This window comes from Odontesthes bonariensis, chromosome 2, assembly GCF_027942865.1.
Source record: "Odontesthes bonariensis isolate fOdoBon6 chromosome 2, fOdoBon6.hap1, whole genome shotgun sequence".
NCBI lineage: Eukaryota > Metazoa > Chordata > Actinopteri > Atheriniformes > Atherinopsidae > Odontesthes > Odontesthes bonariensis.
In genome coordinates this window covers 32,913,827-32,934,510 of record NC_134507.1, presented here as the reverse complement: position 1 = coordinate 32,934,510, position 20,684 = coordinate 32,913,827, and the positions used below count along the sequence as shown (strand labels likewise).

Sequence of the window (20,684 nt, the reverse complement as noted above, 5' to 3'; positions counted from 1 at the left end):
AAGCAGAGTCGGGCCTGGTTAGTACTTGGATGGGAGACCGCCTGGGAATACCAGGTGCTGTAAGCCTTTTGGCTTCTCCAGGCGCATGCAGTTTGACTGCGTCAAATGCAAAGGCAGTCCCTGTTTGACTTTTTGGAACTGCTCCTTTGTCAGGACAAAGTTAAATGTATGAGGATCAAAGGCAACCATGACCTGGGACACCTTAGCAGATCCAGGATCAGCAAGATGGATCACAGGGTGATCAACAGATGTTTCAACAAAAGACATGCAGAGAGAAGAGAAGACAAGAGAGAAAAATGCTTACAGCACCTGGTATTCCCAAGCGGTCTCCCATCCAAGTACTAACCAGGCCCGACCCTGCTTGGCTTCCGAGTTCGGACGAGATCGGGCGTGTTCAGGGCGGTGTGGCCGTAAGCCACAGTCCCCGTGACAAATATGTGTTACATAGGTGCTGGAACCATACGTTGCCCCTATTTTACCAGAGAGTTGGCTTGAGAGGCTGATGTTGAGCCTGCACGTCGACTTCCCTGATGTGATTGTTCTCTGCAGCTGAAAATGGGACTCTCAGATAACTTAGTGTGTGTCTGTCAAGCTCCTCTGTTCTCTGTGTGTAGTTTGGTGTTCATGGTCATACAGAGAAACCAGGGAAGCTCAATCCCACGACGTGCTCATAAACTGCGTCTTTTCTAAAGATTTTAGTTCCATTTTAGAAGTCAGAATACAATGGCTCCCTGAAACTACCACCATGTACCGCTGGTTTTGTTATTTCACAAGAGTTGGGAAGAGTGCACCGTTCCCGGCGGCACTGCAGTACCGGGTCGATGCGTGGAGTGAACGGAGCAAGCCCCTTTTTCAACCCCTGTGCCTAAAAATCCATTTAATATGTAGTCCTCATATAGAGGACGTATCAGATATTAAACTGATAAGAACAGATACTACACTTGATCTTAGCCAAAAGGCCGAGAAGCGATAACCCTCCACTCTTTCACGTCCGAGAGCCCTTCCTGGCACAATGCGCACTTGTGGCGGTGCTCTTTTTTTGCCTACAAAGCGTCACTTTGCACCTCCGCCCACCCGCTGCAGTGAGCACTCTTCAGCCGTTTCAGATGGTACAACTTTGCACTCCCGCCCGCTCCACTGAGCACCATTCAAACAACAACAATTTAGCGCTCCAGGCTTTGAACATGGGCACGGTCTCAAGAAATAAGGTGACTCTACTCCGAGAAGTCACTTGGCACAGCAAGAAGATTTCCTTTGCACAGACAGAATGGGCTTCACCCGCAAAGGTAAAGCCTTCCAAAAATAGAAACAACTCATTAATGCTGCTCTCCACGGAAGTCTTTAGTAAAAGGCGAAAGACTTGTACGTTATGAAGAGAAACCAGAGTACGAGTATTTGACACTGCGGGAGCAGTGCATCAGGCTAGTTGGCATAGCCACCTTCCCCACGGTGAGCTTTGCTTGGTTGAGACGCTGGCTCCTCGGCCGACCAGGTAGGAACAATCGGGCCCTATTCAGTGGCTGCTTTGTCTTTTACTCTGTGCAAAAGACTAGGGGTCTTGAGGCTTTGTTCTGACCGCTCATTGGGTGTAGAGGTTTTTTTCAAGCAATTCTCCCAGTCGGCCCAATCCCAGAGCCATCTCAAAGTGGAGTTCACTTTCACTCTCTTTTCGCAGACTAAAAGCCAGAGTTTTATCTCAGAAGCTAAGCAGAGTCGGGCCTGGTTAGTACTTGGATGGGAGACCGCCTGGGAATACCAGGTGCTGTAAGCCTTTTGGCTTCTCCAGGCGCATGCAGTTTGACTGCGTCAAATGCAAAGGCAGTCCCTGTTTGACTTTTTGGAACTGCTCCTTTGTCAGGACAAAGTTAAATGTATGAGGATCAAAGGCAACCATGACCTGGGACACCTTAGCAGATCCAGGATCAGCAAGATGGATCACAGGGTGATCAACAGATGTTTCAACAAAAGACATGCAGAGAGAAGAGAAGACAAGAGAGAAAAATGCTTACAGCACCTGGTATTCCCAAGCGGTCTCCCATCCAAGTACTAACCAGGCCCGACCCTGCTTGGCTTCCGAGTTCGGACGAGATCGGGCGTGTTCAGGGCGGTGTGGCCGTAAGCCACAGTCCCCGTGACAAATATGTGTTACATAGGTGCTGGAACCATACGTTGCCCCTATTTTACCAGAGAGTTGGCTTGAGAGGCTGATGTTGAGCCTGCACGTCGACTTCCCTGATGTGATTGTTCTCTGCAGCTGAAAATGGGACTCTCAGATAACTTAGTGTGTGTCTGTCAAGCTCCTCTGTTCTCTGTGTGTAGTTTGGTGTTCATGGTCATACAGAGAAACCAGGGAAGCTCAATCCCACGACGTGCTCATAAACTGCGTCTTTTCTAAAGATTATAGTTCCATTTTAGAAGTCAGAATACAATGGCTCCCTGAAACTACCACCATGTACCGCTGGTTTTGTTATTTCACAAGAGTTGGGAAGAGTGCACCGTTCCCGGCGGCACTGCAGTACCGGGTCGATGCGTGGAGTGAACGGAGCAAGCCCCTTTTTCAACCCCTGTGCCTAAAAATCCATTTAATATGTAGTCCTCATATAGAGGACGTATCAGATATTAAACTGATAAGAACAGATACTACACTTGATCTTAGCCAAAAGGCCGAGAAGCGATAACCCTCCACTCTTTCACGTCCGAGAGCCCTTCCTGGCACAATGCGCACTTGTGGCGGTGCTCTTTTTTTGCCTACAAAGCGTCACTTTGCACCTCCGCCCACCCGCTGCAGTGAGCACTCTTCAGCCGTTTCAGATGGTACAACTTTGCACTCCCGCCCGCTCCACTGAGCACCATTCAAACAACAACAATTTAGCGCTCCAGGCTTTGAACATGGGCACGGTCTCAAGAAATAAGGTGACTCTACTCCGAGAAGTCACTTGGCACAGCAAGAAGATTTCCTTTGCACAGACAGAATGGGCTTCACCCGCAAAGGTAAAGCCTTCCAAAAATAGAAACAACTCATTAATGCTGCTCTCCACGGAAGTCTTTAGTAAAAGGCGAAAGACTTGTACGTTATGAAGAGAAACCAGAGTACGAGTATTTGACACTGCGGGAGCAGTGCATCAGGCTAGTTGGCATAGCCACCTTCCCCACGGTGAGCTTTGCTTGGTTGAGACGCTGGCTCCTCGGCCGACCAGGTAGGAACAATCGGGCCCTATTCAGTGGCTGCTTTGTCTTTTACTCTGTGCAAAAGACTAGGGGTCTTGAGGCTTTGTTCTGACCGCTCATTGGGTGTAGAGGTTTTTTTCAAGCAATTCTCCCAGTCGGCCCAATCCCAGAGCCATCTCAAAGTGGAGTTCACTTTCACTCTCTTTTCGCAGACTAAAAGCCAGAGTTTTATCTCAGAAGCTAAGCAGAGTCGGGCCTGGTTAGTACTTGGATGGGAGACCGCCTGGGAATACCAGGTGCTGTAAGCCTTTTGGCTTCTCCAGGCGCATGCAGTTTGACTGCGTCAAATGCAAAGGCAGTCCCTGTTTGACTTTTTGGAACTGCTCCTTTGTCAGGACAAAGTTAAATGTATGAGGATCAAAGGCAACCATGACCTGGGACACCTTAGCAGATCCAGGATCAGCAAGATGGATCACAGGGTGATCAACAGATGTTTCAACAAAAGACATGCAGAGAGAAGAGAAGACAAGAGAGAAAAATGCTTACAGCACCTGGTATTCCCAAGCGGTCTCCCATCCAAGTACTAACCAGGCCCGACCCTGCTTGGCTTCCGAGTTCGGACGAGATCGGGCGTGTTCAGGGCGGTGTGGCCGTAAGCCACAGTCCCCGTGACAAATATGTGTTACATAGGTGCTGGAACCATACGTTGCCCCTATTTTACCAGAGAGTTGGCTTGAGAGGCTGATGTTGAGCCTGCACGTCGACTTCCCTGATGTGATTGTTCTCTGCAGCTGAAAATGGGACTCTCAGATAACTTAGTGTGTGTCTGTCAAGCTCCTCTGTTCTCTGTGTGTAGTTTGGTGTTCATGGTCATACAGAGAAACCAGGGAAGCTCAATCCCACGACGTGCTCATAAACTGCGTCTTTTCTAAAGATTATAGTTCCATTTTAGAAGTCAGAATACAATGGCTCCCTGAAACTACCACCATGTACCGCTGGTTTTGTTATTTCACAAGAGTTGGGAAGAGTGCACCGTTCCCGGCGGCACTGCAGTACCGGGTCGATGCGTGGAGTGAACGGAGCAAGCCCCTTTTTCAACCCCTGTGCCTAAAAATCCATTTAATATGTAGTCCTCATATAGAGGACGTATCAGATATTAAACTGATAAGAACAGATACTACACTTGATCTTAGCCAAAAGGCCGAGAAGCGATAACCCTCCACTCTTTCACGTCCGAGAGCCCTTCCTGGCACAATGCGCACTTGTGGCGGTGCTCTTTTTTTGCCTACAAAGCGTCACTTTGCACCTCCGCCCACCCGCTGCAGTGAGCACTCTTCAGCCGTTTCAGATGGTACAACTTTGCACTCCCGCCCGCTCCACTGAGCACCATTCAAACAACAACAATTTAGCGCTCCAGGCTTTGAACATGGGCACGGTCTCAAGAAATAAGGTGACTCTACTCCGAGAAGTCACTTGGCACAGCAAGAAGATTTCCTTTGCACAGACAGAATGGGCTTCACCCGCAAAGGTAAAGCCTTCCAAAAATAGAAACAACTCATTAATGCTGCTCTCCACGGAAGTCTTTAGTAAAAGGCGAAAGACTTGTACGTTATGAAGAGAAACCAGAGTACGAGTATTTGACACTGCGGGAGCAGTGCATCAGGCTAGTTGGCATAGCCACCTTCCCCACGGTGAGCTTTGCTTGGTTGAGACGCTGGCTCCTCGGCCGACCAGGTAGGAACAATCGGGCCCTATTCAGTGGCTGCTTTGTCTTTTACTCTGTGCAAAAGACTAGGGGTCTTGAGGCTTTGTTCTGACCGCTCATTGGGTGTAGAGGTTTTTTTCAAGCAATTCTCCCAGTCGGCCCAATCCCAGAGCCATCTCAAAGTGGAGTTCACTTTCACTCTCTTTTCGCAGACTAAAAGCCAGAGTTTTATCTCAGAAGCTAAGCAGAGTCGGGCCTGGTTAGTACTTGGATGGGAGACCGCCTGGGAATACCAGGTGCTGTAAGCCTTTTGGCTTCTCCAGGCGCATGCAGTTTGACTGCGTCAAATGCAAAGGCAGTCCCTGTTTGACTTTTTGGAACTGCTCCTTTGTCAGGACAAAGTTAAATGTATGAGGATCAAAGGCAACCATGACCTGGGACACCTTAGCAGATCCAGGATCAGCAAGATGGATCACAGGGTGATCAACAGATGTTTCAACAAAAGACATGCAGAGAGAAGAGAAGACAAGAGAGAAAAATGCTTACAGCACCTGGTATTCCCAAGCGGTCTCCCATCCAAGTACTAACCAGGCCCGACCCTGCTTGGCTTCCGAGTTCGGACGAGATCGGGCGTGTTCAGGGCGGTGTGGCCGTAAGCCACAGTCCCCGTGACAAATATGTGTTACATAGGTGCTGGAACCATACGTTGCCCCTATTTTACCAGAGAGTTGGCTTGAGAGGCTGATGTTGAGCCTGCACGTCGACTTCCCTGATGTGATTGTTCTCTGCAGCTGAAAATGGGACTCTCAGATAACTTAGTGTGTGTCTGTCAAGCTCCTCTGTTCTCTGTGTGTAGTTTGGTGTTCATGGTCATACAGAGAAACCAGGGAAGCTCAATCCCACGACGTGCTCATAAACTGCGTCTTTTCTAAAGATTATAGTTCCATTTTAGAAGTCAGAATACAATGGCTCCCTGAAACTACCACCATGTACCGCTGGTTTTGTTATTTCACAAGAGTTGGGAAGAGTGCACCGTTCCCGGCGGCACTGCAGTACCGGGTCGATGCGTGGAGTGAACGGAGCAAGCCCCTTTTTCAACCCCTGTGCCTAAAAATCCATTTAATATGTAGTCCTCATATAGAGGACGTATCAGATATTAAACTGATAAGAACAGATACTACACTTGATCTTAGCCAAAAGGCCGAGAAGCGATAACCCTCCACTCTTTCACGTCCGAGAGCCCTTCCTGGCACAATGCGCACTTGTGGCGGTGCTCTTTTTTTGCCTACAAAGCGTCACTTTGCACCTCCGCCCACCCGCTGCAGTGAGCACTCTTCAGCCGTTTCAGATGGTACAACTTTGCACTCCCGCCCGCTCCACTGAGCACCATTCAAACAACAACAATTTAGCGCTCCAGGCTTTGAACATGGGCACGGTCTCAAGAAATAAGGTGACTCTACTCCGAGAAGTCACTTGGCACAGCAAGAAGATTTCCTTTGCACAGACAGAATGGGCTTCACCCGCAAAGGTAAAGCCTTCCAAAAATAGAAACAACTCATTAATGCTGCTCTCCACGGAAGTCTTTAGTAAAAGGCGAAAGACTTGTACGTTATGAAGAGAAACCAGAGTACGAGTATTTGACACTGCGGGAGCAGTGCATCAGGCTAGTTGGCATAGCCACCTTCCCCACGGTGAGCTTTGCTTGGTTGAGACGCTGGCTCCTCGGCCGACCAGGTAGGAACAATCGGGCCCTATTCAGTGGCTGCTTTGTCTTTTACTCTGTGCAAAAGACTAGGGGTCTTGAGGCTTTGTTCTGACCGCTCATTGGGTGTAGAGGTTTTTTTCAAGCAATTCTCCCAGTCGGCCCAATCCCAGAGCCATCTCAAAGTGGAGTTCACTTTCACTCTCTTTTCGCAGACTAAAAGCCAGAGTTTTATCTCAGAAGCTAAGCAGAGTCGGGCCTGGTTAGTACTTGGATGGGAGACCGCCTGGGAATACCAGGTGCTGTAAGCCTTTTGGCTTCTCCAGGCGCATGCAGTTTGACTGCGTCAAATGCAAAGGCAGTCCCTGTTTGACTTTTTGGAACTGCTCCTTTGTCAGGACAAAGTTAAATGTATGAGGATCAAAGGCAACCATGACCTGGGACACCTTAGCAGATCCAGGATCAGCAAGATGGATCACAGGGTGATCAACAGATGTTTCAACAAAAGACATGCAGAGAGAAGAGAAGACAAGAGAGAAAAATGCTTACAGCACCTGGTATTCCCAAGCGGTCTCCCATCCAAGTACTAACCAGGCCCGACCCTGCTTGGCTTCCGAGTTCGGACGAGATCGGGCGTGTTCAGGACGGTGTGGCCGTAAGCCACAGTCCCCGTGACAAATATGTGTTACATAGGTGCTGGAACCATACGTTGCCCCTATTTTACCAGAGAGTTGGCTTGAGAGGCTGATGTTGAGCCTGCACGTCGACTTCCCTGATGTGATTGTTCTCTGCAGCTGAAAATGGGACTCTCAGATAACTTAGTGTGTGTCTGTCAAGCTCCTCTGTTCTCTGTGTGTAGTTTGGTGTTCATGGTCATACAGAGAAACCAGGGAAGCTCAATCCCACGACGTGCTCATAAACTGCGTCTTTTCTAAAGATTATAGTTCCATTTTAGAAGTCAGAATACAATGGCTCCCTGAAACTACCACTATGTACCGCTGGTTTTGTTATTTCACAAGAGTTGGGAAGAGTGCACCGTTCCCGGCGGCACTGCAGTACCGGGTCGATGCGTGGAGTGAACGGAGCAAGCCCCTTTTTCAACCCCTGTGCCTAAAAATCCATTTAATATGTAGTCCTCATATAGAGGACGTATCAGATATTAAACTGATAAGAACAGATACTACACTTGATCTTAGCCAAAAGGCCGAGAAGCGATAACCCTCCACTCTTTCACGTCCGAGAGCCCTTCCTGGCACAATGCGCACTTGTGGCGGTGCTCTTTTTTTGCCTACAAAGCGTCACTTTGCACCTCCGCCCACCCGCTGCAGTGAGCACTCTTCAGCCGTTTCAGATGGTACAACTTTGCACTCCCGCCCGCTCCACTGAGCACCATTCAAACAACAACAATTTAGCGCTCCAGGCTTTGAACATGGGCACGGTCTCAAGAAATAAGGTGACTCTACTCCGAGAAGTCACTTGGCACAGCAAGAAGATTTCCTTTGCACAGACAGAATGGGCTTCACCCGCAAAGGTAAAGCCTTCCAAAAATAGAAACAACTCATTAATGCTGCTCTCCACGGAAGTCTTTAGTAAAAGGCGAAAGACTTGTACGTTATGAAGAGAAACCAGAGTACGAGTATTTGACACTGCGGGAGCAGTGCATCAGGCTAGTTGGCATAGCCACCTTCCCCACGGTGAGCTTTGCTTGGTTGAGACGCTGGCTCCTCGGCCGACCAGGTAGGAACAATCGGGCCCTATTCAGTGGCTGCTTTGTCTTTTACTCTGTGCAAAAGACTAGGGGTCTTGAGGCTTTGTTCTGACCGCTCATTGGGTGTAGAGGTTTTTTTCAAGCAATTCTCCCAGTCGGCCCAATCCCAGAGCCATCTCAAAGTGGAGTTCACTTTCACTCTCTTTTCGCAGACTAAAAGCCAGAGTTTTATCTCAGAAGCTAAGCAGAGTCGGGCCTGGTTAGTACTTGGATGGGAGACCGCCTGGGAATACCAGGTGCTGTAAGCCTTTTGGCTTCTCCAGGCGCATGCAGTTTGACTGCGTCAAATGCAAAGGCAGTCCCTGTTTGACTTTTTGGAACTGCTCCTTTGTCAGGACAAAGTTAAATGTATGAGGATCAAAGGCAACCATGACCTGGGACACCTTAGCAGATCCAGGATCAGCAAGATGGATCACAGGGTGATCAACAGATGTTTCAACAAAAGACATGCAGAGAGAAGAGAAGACAAGAGAGAAAAATGCTTACAGCACCTGGTATTCCCAAGCGGTCTCCCATCCAAGTACTAACCAGGCCCGACCCTGCTTGGCTTCCGAGTTCGGACGAGATCGGGCGTGTTCAGGACGGTGTGGCCGTAAGCCACAGTCCCCGTGACAAATATGTGTTACATAGGTGCTGGAACCATACGTTGCCCCTATTTTACCAGAGAGTTGGCTTGAGAGGCTGATGTTGAGCCTGCACGTCGACTTCCCTGATGTGATTGTTCTCTGCAGCTGAAAATGGGACTCTCAGATAACTTAGTGTGTGTCTGTCAAGCTCCTCTGTTCTCTGTGTGTAGTTTGGTGTTCATGGTCATACAGAGAAACCAGGGAAGCTCAATCCCACGACGTGCTCATAAACTGCGTCTTTTCTAAAGATTATAGTTCCATTTTAGAAGTCAGAATACAATGGCTCCCTGAAACTACCACCATGTACCGCTGGTTTTGTTATTTCACAAGAGTTGGGAAGAGTGCACCGTTCCCGGCGGCACTGCAGTACCGGGTCGATGCGTGGAGTGAACGGGGCAAGCCCCTTTTTCAACCCCTGTGCCTAAAAATCCATTTAATATGTAGTCCTCATATAGAGGACGTATCAGATATTAAACTGATAAGAACAGATACTACACTTGATCTTAGCCAAAAGGCCGAGAAGCGATAACCCTCCACTCTTTCACGTCCGAGAGCCCTTCCTGGCACAATGCGCACTTGTGGCGGTGCTCTTTTTTTGCCTACAAAGCGTCACTTTGCACCTCCGCCCACCCGCTGCAGTGAGCACTCTTCAGCCGTTTCAGATGGTACAACTTTGCACTCCCGCCCGCTCCACTGAGCACCATTCAAACAACAACAATTTAGCGCTCCAGGCTTTGAACATGGGCACGGTCTCAAGAAATAAGGTGACTCTACTCCGAGAAGTCACTTGGCACAGCAAGAAGATTTCCTTTGCACAGACAGAATGGGCTTCACCCGCAAAGGTAAAGCCTTCCAAAAATAGAAACAACTCATTAATGCTGCTCTCCACGGAAGTCTTTAGTAAAAGGCGAAAGACTTGTACGTTATGAAGAGAAACCAGAGTACGAGTATTTGACACTGCGGGAGCAGTGCATCAGGCTAGTTGGCATAGCCACCTTCCCCACGGTGAGCTTTGCTTGGTTGAGACGCTGGCTCCTCGGCCGACCAGGTAGGAACAATCGGGCCCTATTCAGTGGCTGCTTTGTCTTTTACTCTGTGCAAAAGACTAGGGGTCTTGAGGCTTTGTTCTGACCGCTCATTGGGTGTAGAGGTTTTTTTCAAGCAATTCTCCCAGTCGGCCCAATCCCAGAGCCATCTCAAAGTGGAGTTCACTTTCACTCTCTTTTCGCAGACTAAAAGCCAGAGTTTTATCTCAGAAGCTAAGCAGAGTCGGGCCTGGTTAGTACTTGGATGGGAGACCGCCTGGGAATACCAGGTGCTGTAAGCCTTTTGGCTTCTCCAGGCGCATGCAGTTTGACTGCGTCAAATGCAAAGGCAGTCCCTGTTTGACTTTTTGGAACTGCTCCTTTGTCAGGACAAAGTTAAATGTATGAGGATCAAAGGCAACCATGACCTGGGACACCTTAGCAGATCCAGGATCAGCAAGATGGATCGCAGGGTGATCAACAGATGTTTCAACAAAAGACATGCAGAGAGAAGAGAAGACAAGAGAGAAAAATGCTTACAGCACCTGGTATTCCCAAGCGGTCTCCCATCCAAGTACTAACCAGGCCCGACCCTGCTTGGCTTCCGAGTTCGGACGAGATCGGGCGTGTTCAGGGCGGTGTGGCCGTAAGCCACAGTCCCCGTGACAAATATGTGTTACATAGGTGCTGGAACCATACGTTGCCCCTATTTTACCAGAGAGTTGGCTTGAGAGGCTGATGTTGAGCCTGCACGTCGACTTCCCTGATGTGATTGTTCTCTGCAGCTGAAAATGGGACTCTCAGATAACTTAGTGTGTGTCTGTCAAGCTCCTCTGTTCTCTGTGTGTAGTTTGGTGTTCATGGTCATACAGAGAAACCAGGGAAGCTCAATCCCACGACGTGCTCATAAACTGCGTCTTTTCTAAAGATTATAGTTCCATTTTAGAAGTCAGAATACAATGGCTCCCTGAAACTACCACCATGTACCGCTGGTTTTGTTATTTCACAAGAGTTGGGAAGAGTGCACCGTTCCCGGCGGCACTGCAGTACCGGGTCGATGCGTGGAGTGAACGGAGCAAGCCCCTTTTTCAACCCCTGTGCCTAAAAATCCATTTAATATGTAGTCCTCATATAGAGGACGTATCAGATATTAAACTGATAAGAACAGATACTACACTTGATCTTAGCCAAAAGGCCGAGAAGCGATAACCCTCCACTCTTTCACGTCCGAGAGCCCTTCCTGGCACAATGCGCACTTGTGGCGGTGCTCTTTTTTTGCCTACAAAGCGTCACTTTGCACCTCCGCCCACCCGCTGCAGTGAGCACTCTTCAGCCGTTTCAGATGGTACAACTTTGCACTCCCGCCCGCTCCACTGAGCACCATTCAAACAACAACAATTTAGCGCTCCAGGCTTTGAACATGGGCACGGTCTCAAGAAATAAGGTGACTCTACTCCGAGAAGTCACTTGGCACAGCAAGAAGATTTCCTTTGCACAGACAGAATGGGCTTCACCCGCAAAGGTAAAGCCTTCCAAAAATAGAAACAACTCATTAATGCTGCTCTCCACGGAAGTCTTTAGTAAAAGGCGAAAGACTTGTACGTTATGAAGAGAAACCAGAGTACGAGTATTTGACACTGCGGGAGCAGTGCATCAGGCTAGTTGGCATAGCCACCTTCCCCACGGTGAGCTTTGCTTGGTTGAGACGCTGGCTCCTCGGCCGACCAGGTAGGAACAATCGGGCCCTATTCAGTGGCTGCTTTGTCTTTTACTCTGTGCAAAAGACTAGGGGTCTTGAGGCTTTGTTCTGACCGCTCATTGGGTGTAGAGGTTTTTTTCAAGCAATTCTCCCAGTCGGCCCAATCCCAGAGCCATCTCAAAGTGGAGTTCACTTTCACTCTCTTTTCGCAGACTAAAAGCCAGAGTTTTATCTCAGAAGCTAAGCAGAGTCGGGCCTGGTTAGTACTTGGATGGGAGACCGCCTGGGAATACCAGGTGCTGTAAGCCTTTTGGCTTCTCCAGGCGCATGCAGTTTGACTGCGTCAAATGCAAAGGCAGTCCCTGTTTGACTTTTTGGAACTGCTCCTTTGTCAGGACAAAGTTAAATGTATGAGGATCAAAGGCAACCATGACCTGGGACACCTTAGCAGATCCAGGATCAGCAAGATGGATCACAGGGTGATCAACAGATGTTTCAACAAAAGACATGCAGAGAGAAGAGAAGACAAGAGAGAAAAATGCTTACAGCACCTGGTATTCCCAAGCGGTCTCCCATCCAAGTACTAACCAGGCCCGACCCTGCTTGGCTTCCGAGTTAGGACGAGATCAGGCGTGTTCAGGGCGGTGTGGCCGTAAGCCACAGTCCCCGTGACAAATATGTGTTACATAGGTGCTGGAACCATACGTTGCCCCTATTTTACCAGAGAGTTGGCTTGAGAGGCTGATGTTGAGCCTGCACGTCGACTTCCCTGATGTGATTGTTCTCTGCAGCTGAAAATGGGACTCTCAGATAACTTAGTGTGTGTCTGTCAAGCTCCTCTGTTCTCTGTGTGTAGTTTGGTGTTCATGGTCATACAGAGAAACCAGGGAAGCTCAATCCCACGACATGCTCATAAACTGCGTCTTTTCTAAAGATTATAGTTCCATTTTAGAAGTCAGAATACAATGGCTCCCTGAAACTACCACCATGTACCGCTGGTTTTGTTATTTCACAAGAGTTGGGAAGAGTGCACCGTTCCCGGCGGCACTGCAGTACCGGGTCGATGTGTGGAGTGAACGGAGCAAGCCCCTTTTTCAACCCCTGTGCCTAAAAATCCATTTAATATGTAGTCCTCATATAGAGGACGTATCAGATATTAAACTGATAAGAACAGATACTACACTTGATCTTAGCCAAAAGGCCGAGAAGCGATAACCCTCCACTCTTTCACGTCCGAGATCCCTTCCTGGCACAATGCGCACTTGTGGCGGTGCTCTTTTTTTGCCTACAAAGCGTCACTTTGCACCTCCGCCCACCCGCTGCAGTGAGCACTCTTCAGCCGTTTCAGATGGTACAACTTTGCACTCCCGCCCGCTCCACTGAGCACCATTCAAACAACAACAATTTAGCGCTCCAGGCTTTGAACATGGGCACGGTCTCAAGAAATAAGGTGACTCTACTCCGAGAAGTCACTTGGCACAGCAAGAAGATTTCCTTTGCACAGACAGAATGGGCTTCACCCGCAAAGGTAAAGCCTTCCAAAAATAGAAACAACTCATTAATGCTGCTCTCCACGGAAGTCTTTAGTAAAAGGCGAAAGACTTGTACGTTATGAAGAGAAACCAGAGTACGAGTATTTGACACTGCGGGAGCAGTGCATCAGGCTAGTTGGCATAGCCACCTTCCCCACGGTGAGCTTTGCTTGGTTGAGACGCTGGCTCCTCGGCCGACCAGGTAGGAACAATCGGGCCCTATTCAGTGGCTGCTTTGTCTTTTACTCTGTGCAAAAGACTAGGGGTCTTGAGGCTTTGTTCTGACCGCTCATTGGGTGTAGAGGTTTTTTTCAAGCAATTCTCCCAGTCGGCCCAATCCCAGAGCCATCTCAAAGTGGAGTTCACTTTCACTCTCTTTTCGCAGACTAAAAGCCAGAGTTTTATCTCAGAAGCTAAGCAGAGTCGGGCCTGGTTAGTACTTGGATGGGAGACCGCCTGGGAATACCAGGTGCTGTAAGCCTTTTGGCTTCTCCAGGCGCATGCAGTTTGACTGCGTCAAATGCAAAGGCAGTCCCTGTTTGACTTTTTGGAACTGCTCCTTTGTCAGGACAAAGTTAAATGTATGAGGATCAAAGGCAACCATGACCTGGGACACCTTAGCAGATCCAGGATCAGCAAGATGGATCGCAGGGTGATCAACAGATGTTTCAACAAAAGACATGCAGAGAGAAGAGAAGACAAGAGAGAAAAATGCTTACAGCACCTGGTATTCCCAAGCGGTCTCCCATCCAAGTACTAACCAGGCCCGACCCTGCTTGGCTTCCGAGTTCGGACGAGATCGGGCGTGTTCAGGGCGGTGTGGCCGTAAGCCACAGTCCCCGTGACAAATATGTGTTACATAGGTGCTGGAACCATACGTTGCCCCTATTTTACCAGAGAGTTGGCTTGAGAGGCTGATGTTGAGCCTGCACGTCGACTTCCCTGATGTGATTGTTCTCTGCAGCTGAAAATGGGACTCTCAGATAACTTAGTGTGTGTCTGTCAAGCTCCTCTGTTCTCTGTGTGTAGTTTGGTGTTCATGGTCATACAGAGAAACCAGGGAAGCTCAATCCCACGACGTGCTCATAAACTGCGTCTTTTCTAAAGATTATAGTTCCATTTTAGAAGTCAGAATACAATGGCTCCCTGAAACTACCACCATGTACCGCTGGTTTTGTTATTTCACAAGAGTTGGGAAGAGTGCACCGTTCCCGGCGGCACTGCAGTACCGGGTCGATGCGTGGAGTGAACGGAGCAAGCCCCTTTTTCAGCCCCTGTGCCTAAAAATCCATTTAATATGTAGTCCTCATATAGAGGACGTATCAGATATTAAACTGATAAGAACAGATACTACACTTGATCTTAGCCAAAAGGCCGAGAAGCGATAACCCTCCACTCTTTCACGTCCGAGAGCCCTTCCTGGCACAATGCGCACTTGTGGCGGTGCTCTTTTTTTGCCTACAAAGCGTCACTTTGCACCTCCGCCCACCCGCTGCAGTGAGCACTCTTCAGCCGTTTCAGATGGTACAACTTTGCACTCCCGCCCGCTCCACTGAGCACCATTCAAACAACAACAATTTAGCGCTCCAGGCTTTGAACATGGGCACGGTCTCAAGAAATAAGGTGACTCTACTCCGAGAAGTCACTTGGCACAGCAAGAAGATTTCCTTTGCACAGACAGAATGGGCTTCACCCGCAAAGGTAAAGCCTTCCAAAAATAGAAACAACTCATTAATGCTGCTCTCCACGGAAGTCTTTAGTAAAAGGCGAAAGACTTGTACGTTATGAAGAGAAACCAGAGTACGAGTATTTGACACTGCGGGAGCAGTGCATCAGGCTAGTTGGCATAGCCACCTTCCCCACGGTGAGCTTTGCTTGGTTGAGACGCTGGCTCCTCGGCCGACCAGGTAGGAACAATCGGGCCCTATTCAGTGGCTGCTTTGTCTTTTACTCTGTGCAAAAGACTAGGGGTCTTGAGGCTTTGTTCTGACCGCTCATTGGGTGTAGAGGTTTTTTTCAAGCAATTCTCCCAGTCGGCCCAATCCCAGAGCCATCTCAAAGTGGAGTTCACTTTCACTCTCTTTTCGCAGACTAAAAGCCAGAGTTTTATCTCAGAAGCTAAGCAGAGTCGGGCCTGGTTAGTACTTGGATGGGAGACCGCCTGGGAATACCAGGTGCTGTAAGCCTTTTGGCTTCTCCAGGCGCATGCAGTTTGACTGCGTCAAATGCAAAGGCAGTCCCTGTTTGACTTTTTGGAACTGCTCCTTTGTCAGGACAAAGTTAAATGTATGAGGATCAAAGGCAACCATGACCTGGGACACCTTAGCAGATCCAGGATCAGCAAGATGGATCACAGGGTGATCAACAGATGTTTCAACAAAAGACATGCAGAGAGAAGAGAAGACAAGAGAGAAAAATGCTTACAGCACCTGGTATTCCCAAGCGGTCTCCCATCCAAGTACTAACCAGGCCCGACCCTGCTTGGCTTCCGAGTTAGGACGAGATCAGGCGTGTTCAGGGCGGTGTGGCCGTAAGCCACAGTCCCCGTGACAAATATGTGTTACATAGGTGCTGGAACCATACGTTGCCCCTATTTTACCAGAGAGTTGGCTTGAGAGGCTGATGTTGAGCCTGCACGTCGACTTCCCTGATGTGATTGTTCTCTGCAGCTGAAAATGGGACTCTCAGATAACTTAGTGTGTGTCTGTCAAGCTCCTCTGTTCTCTGTGTGTAGTTTGGTGTTCATGGTCATACAGAGAAACCAGGGAAGCTCAATCCCACGACGTGCTCATAAACTGCGTCTTTTCTAAAGATTTTAGTTCCATTTTAGAAGTCAGAATACAATGGCTCCCTGAAACTACCACCATGTACCGCTGGTTTTGTTATTTCACAAGAGTTGGGAAGAGTGCACCGTTCCCGGCGGCACTGCAGTACCGGGTCGATGCGTGGAGTGAACGGAGCAAGCCCCTTTTTCAACCCCTGTGCCTAAAAATCCATTTAATATGTAGTCCTCATATAGAGGACGTATCAGATATTAAACTGATAAGAACAGATACTACACTTGATCTTAGCCAAAAGGCCGAGAAGCGATAACCCTCCACTCTTTCACGTCCGAGAGCCCTTCCTGGCACAATGCGCACTTGTGGCGGTGCTCTTTTTTTGCCTACAAAGCGTCACTTTGCACCTCCGCCCACCCGCTGCAGTGAGCACTCTTCAGCCGTTTCAGATGGTACAACTTTGCACTCCCGCCCGCTCCACTGAGCACCATTCAAACAACAACAATTTAGCGCTCCAGGCTTTGAACATGGGCACGGTCTCAAGAAATAAGGTGACTCTACTCCGAGAAGTCACTTGGCACAGCAAGAAGATTTCCTTTGCACAGACAGAATGGGCTTCACCCGCAAAGGTAAAGCCTTCCAAAAATAGAAACAACTCATTAATGCTGCTCTCCACGGAAGTCTTTAGTAAAAGGCGAAAGACTTGTACGTTATGAAGAGAAACCAGAGTACGAGTATTTGACACTGCGGGAGCAGTGCATCAGGCTAGTTGGCATAGCCACCTTCCCCACGGTGAGCTTTGCTTGGTTGAGACGCTGGCTCCTCGGCCGACCAGGTAGGAACAATCGGGCCCTATTCAGTGGCTGCTTTGTCTTTTACTCTGTGCAAAAGACTAGGGGTCTTGAGGCTTTGTTCTGACCGCTCATTGGGTGTAGAGGTTTTTTTCAAGCAATTCTCCCAGTCGGCCCAATCCCAGAGCCATCTCAAAGTGGAGTTCACTTTCACTCTCTTTTCGCAGACTAAAAGCCAGAGTTTTATCTCAGAAGCTAAGCAGAGTCGGGCCTGGTTAGTACTTGGATGGGAGACCGCCTGGGAATACCAGGTGCTGTAAGCCTTTTGGCTTCTCCAGGCGCATGCAGTTTGACTGCGTCAAATGCAAAGGCAGTCCCTGTTTGACTTTTTGGAACTGCTCCTTTGTCAGGACAAAGTTAAATGTATGAGGATCAAAGGCAACCATGACCTGGGACACCTTAGCAGATCCAGGATCAGCAAGATGGATCACAGGGTGATCAACAGATGTTTCAACAAAAGACATGCAGAGAGAAGAGAAGACAAGAGAGAAAAATGCTTACAGCACCTGGTATTCCCAAGCGGTCTCCCATCCAAGTACTAACCAGGCCCGACCCTGCTTGGCTTCCGAGTTCGGACGAGATCGGGCGTGTTCAGGGCGGTGTGGCCGTAAGCCACAGTCCCCGTGACAAATATGTGTTACATAGGTGCTGGAACCATACGTTGCCCCTATTTTACCAGAGAGTTGGCTTGAGAGGCTGATGTTGAGCCTGCACGTCGACTTCCCTGATGTGATTGTTCTCTGCAGCTGAAAATGGGACTCTCAGATAACTTAGTGTGTGTCTGTCAAGCTCCTCTGTTCTCTGTGTGTAGTTTGGTGTTCATGGTCATACAGAGAAACCAGGGAAGCTCAATCCCACGACGTGCTCATAAACTGCGTCTTTTCTAAAGATTATAGTTCCATTTTAGAAGTCAGAATACAATGGCTCCCTGAAACTACCACCATGTACCGCTGGTTTTGTTATTTCACAAGAGTTGGGAAGAGTGCACCGTTCCCGGCGGCACTGCAGTACCGGGTCGATGCGTGGAGTGAACGGAGCAAGCCCCTTTTTCAACCCCTGTGCCTAAAAATCCATTTAATATGTAGTCCTCATATAGAGGACGTATCAGATATTAAACTGATAAGAACAGATACTACACTTGATCTTAGCCAAAAGGCCGAGAAGCGATAACCCTCCACTCTTTCACGTCCGAGAGCCCTTCCTGGCACAATGCGCACTTGTGGCGGTGCTCTTTTTTTGCCTACAAAGCGTCACTTTGCACCTCCGCCCACCCGCTGCAGTGAGCACTCTTCAGCCGTTTCAGATGGTACAACTTTGCACTCCCGCCCGCTCCACTGAGCACCATTCAAACAACAACAATTTAGCGCTCCAGGCTTTGAACATGGGCACGGTCTCAAGAAATAAGGTGACTCTACTCCGAGAAGTCACTTGGCACAGCAAGAAGATTTCCTTTGCACAGACAGAATGGGCTTCACCCGCAAAGGTAAAGCCTTCCAAAAATAGAAACAACTCATTAATGCTGCTCTCCACGGAAGTCTTTAGTAAAAGGCGAAAGACTTGTACGTTATGAAGAGAAACCAGAGTACGAGTATTTGACACTGCGGGAGCAGTGCATCAGGCTAGTTGGCATAGCCACCTTCCCCACGGTGAGCTTTGCTTGGTTGAGACGCTGGCTCAACAATCGGGCCCTATTCAGTGGCTGCTTTGTCTTTTACTCTGTGCAAAAGACTAGGGGTCTTGAGGCTTTGTTCTGACCGCTCATTGGGTGTAGAGGTTTTTTTCAAGCAATTCTCCCAGTCGGCCCAATCCCAGAGCCATCTCAAAGTGGAGTTCACTTTCACTCTCTTTTCGCAGACTAAAAGCCAGAGTTTTATCTCAGAAGCTAAGCAGAGTCGGGCCTGGTTAGTACTTGGATGGGAGACCGCCTGGGAATACCAGGTGCTGTAAGCCTTTTGGCTTCTCCAGGCGCATGCAGTTTGACTGCGTCAAATGCAAAGGCAGTCCCTGTTTGACTTTTTGGAACTGCTCCTTTGTCAGGACAAAGTTAAATGTATGAGGATCAAAGGCAACCATGACCTGGGACACCTTAGCAGATCCAGGATCAGCAAGATGGATCACAGGGTGATCAACAGATGTTTCAACAAAAGACATGCAGAGAGAAGAGAAGACAAGAGAGAAAAATGCTTACAGCACCTGGTATTCCCAAGCGGTCTCCCATCCAAGTACTAACCAGGCCCGACCCTGCTTGGCTTCCGAGTTCGGACGAGATCGGGCGTGTTCAGGGCGGTGTGGCCGTAAGCCACAGTCCCCGTGACAAATATGTGTTACATAGGTGCTGGAACCATACGTTGCCCCTATTTTACCAGAGAGTTGGCTTGAGAGGCTGATGTTGAGCCTGCACGTCGACTTCCCTGATGTGATTGTTCTCTGCAGCTGAAAATGGGACTCTCAGATAACTTAGTGTGTGTCTGTCAAGCTCCTCTGTTCTCTGTGTGTAGTTTGGTGTTCATGGTCATACAGAGAAACCAGGGAAGCTCAATCCCACGACGTGCTCATAAACTGCGTCTTTTCTAAAGATTATAGTTCCATTTTAGAAGTCAGAATACAATGGCTCCCTGAAACTACCACCATGTACCGCTGGTTTTGTTATTTCACAAGAGTTGGGAAGAGTGCACCGTTCCCGGCGGCACTGCAGTACCGGGTCGATGCGTGGAGTGAACGGAGCAAGCCCCTTTTTCAACCCCTGTGCCTAAAAATCCATTTAATATGTAGTCCTCATATAGAGGACGTATCAGATATTAAACTGATAAGAACAGATACTACACTTGATCTTAGCCAAAAGGCCGAGAAGCGATAACCCTCCACTCTTTCACGTCCGAGAGCCCTTCCTGGCACAATGCGCACTTGTGGCGGTGCTCTTTTTTTGCCTACAAAGCGTCACTTTGCACCTCCGCCCACCCGCTGCAGTGAGCACTCTTCAGCCGTTTCAGATGGTACAACTTTGCACTCCCGCCCGCTCCACTGAGCACCATTCAAACAACAACAATTTAGCGCTCCAGGCTTTGAACATGGGCACGGTCTCAAGAAATAAGGTGACTCTACTCCGAGAAGTCACTTGGCACAGCAAGAAGATTTCCTTTGCACAGACAGAATGGGCTTCACCCGCAAAGGTAAAGCCTTCCAAAAATAGAAACAACTCATTAATGCTGCTCTCCACGGAAGTCTTTAGTAAAAGGCGAAAGACTTGTACGTTATGAAGAGAAACCAGAGTACGAGTATTTGACACTGCGGGAGCAGTGCATCAGGCTAGTTGGCATAGCCACCTTCCCCACGGTGAGCTTTGCTTGGTTGAGACGCTGGCTCCTCGGCCGACCAGGTAGGAACAATCGGGCCCTATTCAGTGGCTGCTTTGTCTTTTACTCTGTGCAAAAGACTAGGGGTCTTGAGGCTTTGTTCTGACCGCTCATTGGGTGTAGAGGTTTTTTTCAAGCAATTCTCCCAGTCGGCCCAATCCCAGAGCCATCTCAAAGTGGAGTTCACTTTCACTCTCTTTTCGCAGACTAAAAGCCAGAGTTTTATCTCAGAAGCTAAGCAGAGTCGGGCCTGGTTAGTACTTGGATGGGAGACCGCCTGGGAATACCAGGTGCTGTAAGCCTTTTGGCTTCTCCAGGCGCATGCAGTTTGACTGCGTCAAATGCAAAGGCAGTCCCTGTTTGACTTTTTGGAACTGCTCCTTTGTCAGGACAAAGTTAAATGTATGAGGATCAAAGGCAACCATGACCTGGGACACCTTAGCAGATCCAGGATCAGCAAGATGGATCACAGGGTGAT

At 48.8% G+C, this 20,684-nt stretch overlaps 36 non-coding genes across 36 annotated transcripts; all 36 read right to left on the bottom strand.

The window, feature by feature from the left end:
• Nucleotides 1-297: 297 nt before the first annotated feature.
• Nucleotides 298-416, bottom strand: LOC142370729 (5S ribosomal RNA). The gene has a single exon (XR_012767873.1). It is a non-coding gene; the product is annotated as a 5S ribosomal RNA (ribosomal RNA).
• Nucleotides 417-780: 364 nt separating this feature from the next.
• LOC142367640 (U2 spliceosomal RNA) lies at nucleotides 781-971 on the bottom strand. The gene has a single exon (XR_012767139.1). It is a non-coding gene; the product is annotated as a U2 spliceosomal RNA (small nuclear RNA).
• Nucleotides 972-1,276: 305 nt separating this feature from the next.
• Nucleotides 1,277-1,389, bottom strand: LOC142372929 (U5 spliceosomal RNA). Its single transcript, XR_012768359.1, has one exon. It is a non-coding gene; the product is annotated as a U5 spliceosomal RNA (small nuclear RNA).
• Nucleotides 1,390-2,002: 613 nt separating this feature from the next.
• On the bottom strand, nucleotides 2,003-2,121 carry LOC142370652 (5S ribosomal RNA). Its single transcript, XR_012767871.1, has one exon. It is a non-coding gene; the product is annotated as a 5S ribosomal RNA (ribosomal RNA).
• Nucleotides 2,122-2,485: 364 nt separating this feature from the next.
• Nucleotides 2,486-2,676, bottom strand: LOC142367636 (U2 spliceosomal RNA). Its single transcript, XR_012767138.1, has one exon. It is a non-coding gene; the product is annotated as a U2 spliceosomal RNA (small nuclear RNA).
• Nucleotides 2,677-2,981: 305 nt separating this feature from the next.
• Nucleotides 2,982-3,094, bottom strand: LOC142372923 (U5 spliceosomal RNA). The gene has a single exon (XR_012768356.1). It is a non-coding gene; the product is annotated as a U5 spliceosomal RNA (small nuclear RNA).
• Nucleotides 3,095-3,707: 613 nt separating this feature from the next.
• On the bottom strand, nucleotides 3,708-3,826 carry LOC142370531 (5S ribosomal RNA). Its single transcript, XR_012767865.1, has one exon. It is a non-coding gene; the product is annotated as a 5S ribosomal RNA (ribosomal RNA).
• A 364-nt stretch (nucleotides 3,827-4,190) lies between these two features.
• On the bottom strand, nucleotides 4,191-4,381 carry LOC142367632 (U2 spliceosomal RNA). The gene has a single exon (XR_012767137.1). It is a non-coding gene; the product is annotated as a U2 spliceosomal RNA (small nuclear RNA).
• A 305-nt stretch (nucleotides 4,382-4,686) lies between these two features.
• On the bottom strand, nucleotides 4,687-4,799 carry LOC142372919 (U5 spliceosomal RNA). Its single transcript, XR_012768355.1, has one exon. It is a non-coding gene; the product is annotated as a U5 spliceosomal RNA (small nuclear RNA).
• Nucleotides 4,800-5,412: 613 nt separating this feature from the next.
• Nucleotides 5,413-5,531, bottom strand: LOC142370459 (5S ribosomal RNA). Its single transcript, XR_012767861.1, has one exon. It is a non-coding gene; the product is annotated as a 5S ribosomal RNA (ribosomal RNA).
• A 364-nt stretch (nucleotides 5,532-5,895) lies between these two features.
• On the bottom strand, nucleotides 5,896-6,086 carry LOC142367628 (U2 spliceosomal RNA). Its single transcript, XR_012767136.1, has one exon. It is a non-coding gene; the product is annotated as a U2 spliceosomal RNA (small nuclear RNA).
• Nucleotides 6,087-6,391: 305 nt separating this feature from the next.
• LOC142372911 (U5 spliceosomal RNA) lies at nucleotides 6,392-6,504 on the bottom strand. Its single transcript, XR_012768354.1, has one exon. It is a non-coding gene; the product is annotated as a U5 spliceosomal RNA (small nuclear RNA).
• A 613-nt stretch (nucleotides 6,505-7,117) lies between these two features.
• Nucleotides 7,118-7,236, bottom strand: LOC142375258 (5S ribosomal RNA). The gene has a single exon (XR_012768912.1). It is a non-coding gene; the product is annotated as a 5S ribosomal RNA (ribosomal RNA).
• Nucleotides 7,237-7,600: 364 nt separating this feature from the next.
• Nucleotides 7,601-7,791, bottom strand: LOC142367623 (U2 spliceosomal RNA). Its single transcript, XR_012767135.1, has one exon. It is a non-coding gene; the product is annotated as a U2 spliceosomal RNA (small nuclear RNA).
• A 305-nt stretch (nucleotides 7,792-8,096) lies between these two features.
• Nucleotides 8,097-8,209, bottom strand: LOC142372904 (U5 spliceosomal RNA). Its single transcript, XR_012768353.1, has one exon. It is a non-coding gene; the product is annotated as a U5 spliceosomal RNA (small nuclear RNA).
• Nucleotides 8,210-8,822: 613 nt separating this feature from the next.
• LOC142375247 (5S ribosomal RNA) lies at nucleotides 8,823-8,941 on the bottom strand. Its single transcript, XR_012768907.1, has one exon. It is a non-coding gene; the product is annotated as a 5S ribosomal RNA (ribosomal RNA).
• Nucleotides 8,942-9,305: 364 nt separating this feature from the next.
• On the bottom strand, nucleotides 9,306-9,496 carry LOC142366777 (U2 spliceosomal RNA). Its single transcript, XR_012766874.1, has one exon. It is a non-coding gene; the product is annotated as a U2 spliceosomal RNA (small nuclear RNA).
• Nucleotides 9,497-9,801: 305 nt separating this feature from the next.
• Nucleotides 9,802-9,914, bottom strand: LOC142372897 (U5 spliceosomal RNA). The gene has a single exon (XR_012768352.1). It is a non-coding gene; the product is annotated as a U5 spliceosomal RNA (small nuclear RNA).
• Nucleotides 9,915-10,527: 613 nt separating this feature from the next.
• On the bottom strand, nucleotides 10,528-10,646 carry LOC142370399 (5S ribosomal RNA). Its single transcript, XR_012767853.1, has one exon. It is a non-coding gene; the product is annotated as a 5S ribosomal RNA (ribosomal RNA).
• A 364-nt stretch (nucleotides 10,647-11,010) lies between these two features.
• LOC142367617 (U2 spliceosomal RNA) lies at nucleotides 11,011-11,201 on the bottom strand. The gene has a single exon (XR_012767134.1). It is a non-coding gene; the product is annotated as a U2 spliceosomal RNA (small nuclear RNA).
• Nucleotides 11,202-11,506: 305 nt separating this feature from the next.
• LOC142372886 (U5 spliceosomal RNA) lies at nucleotides 11,507-11,619 on the bottom strand. The gene has a single exon (XR_012768350.1). It is a non-coding gene; the product is annotated as a U5 spliceosomal RNA (small nuclear RNA).
• A 613-nt stretch (nucleotides 11,620-12,232) lies between these two features.
• LOC142401135 (5S ribosomal RNA) lies at nucleotides 12,233-12,351 on the bottom strand. The gene has a single exon (XR_012773081.1). It is a non-coding gene; the product is annotated as a 5S ribosomal RNA (ribosomal RNA).
• A 364-nt stretch (nucleotides 12,352-12,715) lies between these two features.
• Nucleotides 12,716-12,906, bottom strand: LOC142369238 (U2 spliceosomal RNA). Its single transcript, XR_012767552.1, has one exon. It is a non-coding gene; the product is annotated as a U2 spliceosomal RNA (small nuclear RNA).
• A 305-nt stretch (nucleotides 12,907-13,211) lies between these two features.
• Nucleotides 13,212-13,324, bottom strand: LOC142372881 (U5 spliceosomal RNA). The gene has a single exon (XR_012768347.1). It is a non-coding gene; the product is annotated as a U5 spliceosomal RNA (small nuclear RNA).
• Nucleotides 13,325-13,937: 613 nt separating this feature from the next.
• On the bottom strand, nucleotides 13,938-14,056 carry LOC142370346 (5S ribosomal RNA). The gene has a single exon (XR_012767847.1). It is a non-coding gene; the product is annotated as a 5S ribosomal RNA (ribosomal RNA).
• A 364-nt stretch (nucleotides 14,057-14,420) lies between these two features.
• On the bottom strand, nucleotides 14,421-14,611 carry LOC142368730 (U2 spliceosomal RNA). The gene has a single exon (XR_012767414.1). It is a non-coding gene; the product is annotated as a U2 spliceosomal RNA (small nuclear RNA).
• Nucleotides 14,612-14,916: 305 nt separating this feature from the next.
• On the bottom strand, nucleotides 14,917-15,029 carry LOC142372876 (U5 spliceosomal RNA). Its single transcript, XR_012768345.1, has one exon. It is a non-coding gene; the product is annotated as a U5 spliceosomal RNA (small nuclear RNA).
• Nucleotides 15,030-15,642: 613 nt separating this feature from the next.
• On the bottom strand, nucleotides 15,643-15,761 carry LOC142401131 (5S ribosomal RNA). The gene has a single exon (XR_012773080.1). It is a non-coding gene; the product is annotated as a 5S ribosomal RNA (ribosomal RNA).
• A 364-nt stretch (nucleotides 15,762-16,125) lies between these two features.
• LOC142367608 (U2 spliceosomal RNA) lies at nucleotides 16,126-16,316 on the bottom strand. Its single transcript, XR_012767132.1, has one exon. It is a non-coding gene; the product is annotated as a U2 spliceosomal RNA (small nuclear RNA).
• Nucleotides 16,317-16,621: 305 nt separating this feature from the next.
• LOC142372870 (U5 spliceosomal RNA) lies at nucleotides 16,622-16,734 on the bottom strand. Its single transcript, XR_012768343.1, has one exon. It is a non-coding gene; the product is annotated as a U5 spliceosomal RNA (small nuclear RNA).
• Nucleotides 16,735-17,347: 613 nt separating this feature from the next.
• LOC142370292 (5S ribosomal RNA) lies at nucleotides 17,348-17,466 on the bottom strand. The gene has a single exon (XR_012767835.1). It is a non-coding gene; the product is annotated as a 5S ribosomal RNA (ribosomal RNA).
• A 364-nt stretch (nucleotides 17,467-17,830) lies between these two features.
• On the bottom strand, nucleotides 17,831-18,021 carry LOC142367599 (U2 spliceosomal RNA). The gene has a single exon (XR_012767131.1). It is a non-coding gene; the product is annotated as a U2 spliceosomal RNA (small nuclear RNA).
• Nucleotides 18,022-18,326: 305 nt separating this feature from the next.
• LOC142372865 (U5 spliceosomal RNA) lies at nucleotides 18,327-18,439 on the bottom strand. Its single transcript, XR_012768342.1, has one exon. It is a non-coding gene; the product is annotated as a U5 spliceosomal RNA (small nuclear RNA).
• A 595-nt stretch (nucleotides 18,440-19,034) lies between these two features.
• On the bottom strand, nucleotides 19,035-19,153 carry LOC142370230 (5S ribosomal RNA). The gene has a single exon (XR_012767829.1). It is a non-coding gene; the product is annotated as a 5S ribosomal RNA (ribosomal RNA).
• A 364-nt stretch (nucleotides 19,154-19,517) lies between these two features.
• On the bottom strand, nucleotides 19,518-19,708 carry LOC142367593 (U2 spliceosomal RNA). The gene has a single exon (XR_012767128.1). It is a non-coding gene; the product is annotated as a U2 spliceosomal RNA (small nuclear RNA).
• A 305-nt stretch (nucleotides 19,709-20,013) lies between these two features.
• Nucleotides 20,014-20,126, bottom strand: LOC142372859 (U5 spliceosomal RNA). Its single transcript, XR_012768340.1, has one exon. It is a non-coding gene; the product is annotated as a U5 spliceosomal RNA (small nuclear RNA).
• Between the last annotated feature and the right edge of the window lie 558 nt (nucleotides 20,127-20,684).